At 36.5% G+C, this 8592-nt stretch overlaps 1 pseudogene; it reads right to left on the reverse strand.

Annotated features, from left to right (window-relative positions):
• Positions 1–207: 207 nt before the first annotated feature.
• Positions 208–1343, reverse strand: LOC148944887 (actin, cytoplasmic pseudogene; annotated as a pseudogene).
• Between the last annotated feature and the right edge of the window lie 7249 nt (positions 1344–8592).

Below are 8592 nucleotides of genomic sequence, written 5' to 3' on the forward strand. Positions count from 1 at the left end.
TTTTAAATTAATTTTTGTTTACGAAAAACTTAATTTTTTATATACAATATTAATCAATGACGTCATAGTCTTTGGATGTAGTTAGTACATAAAGTCTGGATCATCGAATTAAAGCTGAAACTAAGTAAAGAACAATTATGCCTACATATATTCACAGTGATGTATAAAATTTCCCATTACATCTGTAAACTGTTCCACAGTTGTACACTAAAGAACGATCTCTCTCCCATAGTAACTGATGTGTGGTCCAAACTCATCGTATTCCTGCTTAGAAATCCACATGCATTGGAATGATGGGAGGGAAGCCAAGATGGATCCACCTATCCATGCGGCGTATTTACGCTCAGGCGTTGCAATAACATTGATCGTCATAGTGGATGGTGCAAGGGCAGTAATTTCCTTTTTTATTCTGTCAGCCATGCTAGGAAACATTGTAGAACCACCAGACAAAACGATGCTTTCATACATATCCTTTCTCTGGGGAGCACAACATTCCACGATACTTTTGTGCAGTAATTCGTGAATCCCGTAAGATTCTATGCCGAGAATAGATGGATGGAATAAGGCTTCTGGGCATCTGAATCCCTCATTACCTATAGTGATGAATTGACCATTAGGCAACTCATAGTTCTGTTCAAGAGATGCTGAGCTGGCAGCAGTTGCTATCTCCTGTTTGAAGTCCAAAGCAACATAGCAAAGTTTTCTTTGATATCACGAACAATTTCTCTTTCGTCAGTGGGTGTAAAGGAATATCCTCGCTCGGTTAAAATTTTCATCAAATAATCGGTCAAATCTCGACCAGCAAGATCCAATCTCGAAATTGCATGTGGAAGGGCATAACCTAAGTAGATGGGTACAATTTGTGAGACACCCTCGCCAGAGTCAAGAACAATACCAGTGGTTCTTCCAGATGCGAAGAGAGAAAGGACGGCTTGGTTGGCAACACACATTTTAGGGGTTTGAAAAGTTTCAAACATGATCTGAATCATTTTTTCTCTGTAGGTTTTCGGGTTAAGCGCAGCCTCTGTGAGTAAAACTGGGTGCTCTTCTGGGGCAACGCAAAGTTCATTGTAGAAGGTATGGTGCCAGATCTTTTCCATATCGTCCCAATCGGAGACAATCCCATGCTCTATAGGATACTTAAGTTTCAAAATTCCCCTTTTTGCTTGAGCATCATCACCTACATAAGCATCCTGGCTGCCTGAATTAATCATCACTCCTTTATGTTTTGGACCTCCAATCACAGCAGGAAACAAAGTTTTTGGGGTATTATCTCCAGAAAATCCTGCTTTACAAATGCCTGATCCATTATCAACAACAATTGCACGTAAATCTTCTGTCATTTTTTTAAATTTGTTAGTAATTCTTACTATAAAATGAAGTGAAAAGCTGAAGGGACGTATCAAGTAGCGAAATCCAAACAAAAAATAAAACTAATTTTACAATTTTCAGATATTTTTATCGTTTGAAATAAAAAACAAAAAAAATTACTCAGAAACCATAAATATTTTTGTAGTTTACAAAATAAACTTAGCAATTCTGAACCGAAAAATAAAATCAAAAATTGAATTTCCTTTTTACGAAAATATAGCACAAAAGATACGTATTTTAGAAGTTGAGCCAAATAAAGTTTGATCCCAGGAGGCAATTATAACTTTGAAGTGATAGATAGAATAAAACTTTTGTTGATGAAATCGAACAAATGACTATACTAATTTAAAGATATTCAGGTATTTCTCTAGTTTGAATTAAAAAATTAATATTGTTGCTCAGAAACCATAAATAATTTTGTTGTTTACATAATAACCTTATTGATTCTGAACTAAAAAATAAAATAGAATAAGAAATTGAATTTTATTTCTACGAAGATGTAGCACTAAAGATACGCACTTTAAAAATTGAGCAAAAAAAAGTTTGATTCCAGGAGATAATTGTAACTTTGAAATAAGAGATGAAATAAAAGATTCGTTTATTAAATCGAAATAAAAAAAAAACTACGTTTCAGGTATTTTCAAGTTTGAAATAAAAGATTAATATTATTGCTCAGAGGCCATAAATATTTTTCCACTTTGAATAATAATATTAGCAATTATCTACTGATGGAATCATAGATAACATTATAATATCGCATTTACTTTTGCACCATATATTGTTACAGTCTAAGATTATGACGTCATTAATCGATCTTGTATATGATTGGACGTCATGAGATCAAGAAAGGTTCAAGTTGTATGCGTTTAAAAGACAAGTGACAATGAGACCTATATGGAGGAGAAGTACATTAAATTACTTAGAGAGCAAAAAATTGGTAATTGCAAAAACACTTATTATAAAGTGTTTATAAAAACACTAGTATATATTTTTGCAAGGGATTAAAACAATTTTAAAACCCTAAAATAGAAAACCAAAAGTTTGAAGTTTAGTAGAAATCGTTATTACAAATGGGACTTGCTGTAATAATCAAATATTTATCAATAAATTCCGTGTGATAAGACATTAAATTGCCTAAGAAACAAATAACTAGTGATTGCAAAAATATTTGTATATATTTTAACAAGGCATTACAACAATTCTAAAACCTTAGAAAAGACAACCAAAAGTTTGAAACTTAGTAGAAATCTTTGTAAGCATTTAGATTTACTTTAATAATCCAATATCTTTGAATAGACTGCAGTATGAAAATACATTGAATTACGAAAAGAAATATATAGAAGCCTGCCGTGAGCCGAATGCTTGGGCCCTGCGGTGACACGCTCATGAGGAAAAAGTGAAGATTTTCATGTATGGAGAAAAAAACTAAATTGCTTAAATAGCCAAAAATTGGTAATTGCAAAAATTCTTGTATATATTTTGCCAAATGATTAAAACAATTTCAAAACCTTAAAATAGAAAACCAAAAGTGTGAATCTTAGTAGAAATCGTGTTTAGAAATTGGACTTGCTGTAATAATCAAATATTTATGAATAGATTTAATAGGAAGACATTAAATTGCCTAAAGAACAAAAAACCAGTGAATGCAATTTTTTTTTTCCATCAGAAGGGGGCAGGTACCATGGTCAAAAGCTGACTCATTGTTGTCTTAGATAATCTTATGACTATTTCTTCCTATAACTGTATTGTATGATTAGAGGCTTAAAGAGGTTGCATAGAAGGAGCTTGGCCAAGTAACGTCGTTTAGTCTATTATTATCATTATTATTATTATTTATTGGAAAAACCCGTCATACAAAAAAAGTAAAAGACGGAGCAATAAGGAAAAAAAAAAGCAATTCACATAAACTTAGGAGTTATGCATGTGGTTTTTAGTGACGAACGCTGGAGCTTAGATCTAAATCAGCTGTTAGAACTATTTACACAAAAGGAGAAAGAAAAACTCAATTATACAATGCTCTATAGGTATGCCACAAGTTTCTTTTTTTAGGCTCCTAAATACTGAACAAACATAAATAATATGAAGATCAGTGCATCTAGCCGCCATTGGTAAAAAAAAAATAATCTAAATAATCATCAGTGAATTAAAAAACTATATCCAGTAGATAATCATATCAACTAATGTAAATATGACAAATGGTAAAAACAATTAAACGACACTTTCGCCTGCTGGTCTTGAGATCACTCAGATCACTCTCAACAAATGATTCATTTACTCCGATATACATAAATAACAGAAACAAGGAAATTATTCAATCACGGGTCCTTTTACAACTTTACTTAAAGCGATATGCTTAAAAGAACCGATAATTAATAAACCATTAAATTATTAGTAATATACGCAAAAAACACAACGAATACATCTTAACTACTGGGCCTGTACTGACGACCAGGGATGGTTCGAGTTCATTAAACGGGAATTATAAATGCGAATTTGCTTTTCCACAGCGATAATGGGGTCAGCAATGCTGAATTTTTCTAATTAGATAAGAATTGCGCGTTCAAGAGGGAAAACGTAATAAATATTTTGCGAACCGGAAGAAGACTGAACGAATTTTTGACTTGTCAGAATTTGTGAGCATTTTCCAAAACGGCGATATGTACAGATAATGTGGTAGAGCGAAAGAGTTAAAAAGTTTCGAGAGAAGATGGCGGTTGAACCGTAACTTATTAGTTACAAAAAAACATATGATAACCCAACTCTACGCTGAATGTGAGCAATTAATAGTTGTTGCGTGTGCATTACTGACGAACCAATTGGAAGACCGAGGTAGGGGATATGATTTACTGGCTTAATCCCGCTATTTCCGAAAGGAATATCCCTAGGCGACGCTTGCTTCCAGTTGAAGAATACAACTTCGGACTTTTCAGCATTGAACTGAAGACCTGGTTTTGCATTCTCAGATTTTAGCGTTTCGAAATCTCGCTTATGCGTTCGATAGTGCGGCTCAAATTCAGAATGTCGTCTGCATAACATATGAGCGATAAATAAAGACCGGCAAAGATTAAAGATGTGGGAACAGCTGACTGTGCATCAAGAAATCCATTATTGAAGAGTGAAGGGGAAGAAACAGCACCTTGACGACTACCTTTTTCGAAGTTGACAAAAATATCAGGGGTTGGTGCGTAGACTTGAGAGCCGTCAGCTTTAGTTAATAGATGAAGTATTAGGCGAACTTTAAGACGATAATGCATGTCTCGAAGGACTCTGATATATGAGGGGCTCGCCCCACGTTTTGCTGAATGGAGTAGCATAGCGGCGTGAATTAGAGACTCGAACGCTTTACGAGCATCATGCCCAGCCATCACGAGAGTTTCATCTGATGCATCAGCATCGATCAATGCGTTGGCGACAACCGACAAAGCGTGGGAATAACTGAGACGTGGCTGGAATCTGAATTGGTAAGATGGAACATAGTCTTTCGCGTTCAGATGGTCAATGAACAGAGTTTCAAAAAGCTTAAAGAAGGTAGTAGCCACTGTTATAGGGCGGAAGGACGAGCACTGGGTAGCGAGTTTACCTTTCTTTGGAATTGGAGTGAGATCTCCGATTGGGAAAGAAGATGGTACAACTCCTTGGGTAACAATCATCTGCATCAAAAGCGCAACATGGTTTACCAGCAGCTTGTTTCCATGCAGAATGTGAAGAGCGCTTATTTTATCGATGCTAGAAGATTTCTTACGCTTTAGGCGTTGAATTGCTCGCAGTACAGAATCAACTAAAACAACAAAATTTTCGGTTGGACAACTAGACAGAAATTTATCAAGCTTATCTTCATATTCGGACTGTAGGGTGGCATCTGGAAGGGGATAATTCAGCAGAGAAGTATGAATCTCATTCGAAATCAGGAATAACTCGAGCAGATAGGCGGGCCCTAGGAGGATCTCTTGATGCATTTCTCCAGAAGGAAGGTTGGGACAGAGAAGCTTGCTGGGATGTCTTTTCAACTATCTGGTTCACGTGGATAGATAGTTCTCTTGCAAACTTTCTTTTCGTAGAAAGACAAATATCAGAAACCCCAGCCAGAGCGAGGACGGTCACACTGGAGCCAGAAATGGTACAAAAATTTGGATTTTCTCCAAGCTTCAACTAGGCTCGGATACTGGACCAGTGCTTTGTGATACCCCGACGTATTAGTTAAGAGGTATACCGGCTTTTTTCTGCGCATTGCAGAGCATGGCAAATATGCGCAAGATAGATATCTATCAACACCCGTATTTCATTTGTATCAACTTGCGGATTTTCCATGAGCAGCTGGAACGGAGCATGAATTGTATGTAGGACAGAATTAGTAATTGCAGCAAAAAGGTCATCTTTTATATTTTCCCAATCCCTGTAAAATTGGGCGTGGGGCTGATGTGTTTGTGTGGTGGGGGTAGACTGAGCAGAGGGACAATAAATATATGCAGATATTGGAAGGTGGTCTGATAGTTGGAAATCAGTAACGACGTGAACAGGTGACACTTGGAGATTTATAGAAGAAACTGCGTGGTCAAGGTTCGACACGTGACTTGAATGGTGTATGTAAGTGTGATTAAGATCTTTCGGCGATATCCTAAGCCAATCGTCAAAAATACTAGACAAAATAGAAGTACGCAATAACGAGGCGTAAGTTAAATTACAGTTAAAATCTCCTATAATAATGCAACACTTACCTTATTGGCGAATCTTTGAAAGGCAAGACACTAGTTTCTCACACGCAGAAGTGAATAAAAATTCCATCGGTCATTGCGGTAATCTGTCGGGAGATAGACGTTTACAATAAGATTCTCTTCTACACGGACAGTAAGAAAAAAATCACATGAATAAAAAATACTCGAGCGACACGAGGTCCTAAGAAGCAAGGGGCGGCCACTGAAAGCGGATCGTTTAGCGGGCACCGAATAGCTGGTCAAATTATTGTCAATTTTCAGAAGGCCTAAACTATGACTCGTCAAAAAATGCTCTTGCAAGCACAATACGTCACAATTCGAAAGCAAACCTTTTATCACAGGAATTTTAACTAAAAGTATACCACTAATATTCCACGAAAGTACAGCTTGTGTAGTAGTAGACACATCCATGTCATATCATGGGCTTTGCTAGTTGACTGTTGTTATTAGGACACTTTACACTGTAACAAGTATGGCCGGTAACTTTACATTCTAGACATAAAATTTTTTCCGAACACGGAGAGGCACTGTTTGAGGTATGATCGCATGATCCACAGCGAGAGCAGAGGGGTCGATTAGAGCACTGCGAGGCCAGATGCCCAGTCTTATGACACGAGAAACAACGCTTTGGGAGATATACAAATGCTTGTGCAGAAAGCTGTTCGTAGCCAACTTTCACAGAAACTTTTAAGAACTGATCCAGGTTTTATTTTGACTCAAAGTAGACCTTGAACACTCGGGACTTTCTGCACTGTGAAACTTTCACGCACTTTGGTACAAGAGATTTTACTTTATTCTCATCGTATTCGATCGGTACACCTTTTAGGATCCCTATAAACAGTGGGGATTTCACCCTCGCCGAGATACCTGAGTTACTGTTTTTAGCATTCTCGGCAATTTTGTTCACTGCACGCTTTGACTTAACAGCAAGTTTCCATTGTGAAGCCGATTTTTTAAGCTCAGTTGTTTTACCTGAGGCCTCAGGTCAAAGTTTATCGACGAAGTTTTTACGAGCATTAGGTGAGGTGAGATTTGCAGGACAGTTTTTAAGTACAACGGTAAACGTAGGAGCTGGGGCAGGGTTAATTGTTACGTTGGTATCAATTCTAGCTGGCCAAACAGGGCTTGAATGCGTCGCATTCTCTAAAAAGCCGTCAATTTCCCGAAAGTTCATTAACTTTCGAGACTAAAGTAGCCGAGACTGCCCCCCGATTGTTGCGGTTTAAGAAGGCGATAATATAACAAACGTGGGAAGAGGAAAATTATTCTTTGCCGCCTGGTTTAACTGTTTACAAATATCAAATACATTATCTTCATCTTTTGCATGTTTCACACATTGGCTCTGAATATTCAGCTCCTTATATAGAAACTCTTTAGCACTGATAATAGTACCATGATCAAGAAAACTTAACAGCTTTTCCGATAATCAGATCAATTTTCGCACCATCAAGCATAGATCTCTTGACAAACTTCAGTAACGGATTTAAAATAATCTTCCTATTTTGATCGGTCATTGCGCAATCTAATTATCATAGCCAGGGACAGTCGAGTATTCCAATCGAAACATATATGTAGTAGGTCTATGTACTATGTAGGTCAAATAATATAATCTAAATTCAAGGTGAACCAATTTCAAATCCAAATCCGATTATGAAATTAATTCAATAAAAAGCATAGGGTTTTCAAAAACAAATATCTTACTGTAAGAATGAGATTATATCGAAAAAGAGGTGTTTGCTGTATGAACTCTCAATTTAGACTGTTCAATTAAAAGGTACTATCTAAAATCACTTTTTAGTGAATTTGTCACTTTACTTAGTCACTAAACTAAAAATGTATCACGAAAAAATAGATATTTAAGTAGAAGAAAGAAGTTGGTGGTACTCTTCTGAACGAGGGAGGCGAACGTTTAAAGGAAGTAATTGACAGAAGGATTTTCTGGACGTGGTTTAGTTGAAAGCGGGTTGATTTTATCACCAAGAACTTGTTCTTAAGAAAAGGAAAGGGCATATGAGGTTGAATCGGTCAAATACTTGTTCTGAAGAAAAGGAAAGTGCAGATGATGTTAAACTGGTCAAAGTACTTGCTCTGAAGAAAAGGAAAGGACAGACGATATTTAATCGGGATAGGAAATTGTTTTGAAGAAAAGAAAAGCGCAGATGATGATGAATCGGCCAAAGTACTTGTTCTGAAGATGAAATTGGAACCTATTCTTCGCCTTTTGGAAAAGAAAAAAAGGGATGACATTACTGACTAGAAGTGCCAATTCCACGAGCGATTCCACATGCCTAGCCGTAAATGCTATCTCGCGTTTTAGTTTCTCTTGTTTATTCATAATTTAGCTTTATCTTGGCTGAATTTTGATACTTGGTGCCAAAATCGAAGCGCCTTTTTGTATAAATAAATGAAGTAATTGATGAAAATTAAAAAAAAAGAATAGAGGGATGTAGCCCTCTGGTTGTAAGCTAATGGTTTCTCAAAGGTCAGTGATGACACTAAGTTAGTAATT

Source organism: Artemia sp. Qi Xiang Cuo, chromosome 13 (genome assembly GCF_049724085.1).
Source record: "Artemia sp. Qi Xiang Cuo chromosome 13, ASM4972408v1, whole genome shotgun sequence".
Lineage (NCBI taxonomy): Eukaryota > Metazoa > Arthropoda > Branchiopoda > Anostraca > Artemiidae > Artemia > Artemia sp. Qi Xiang Cuo.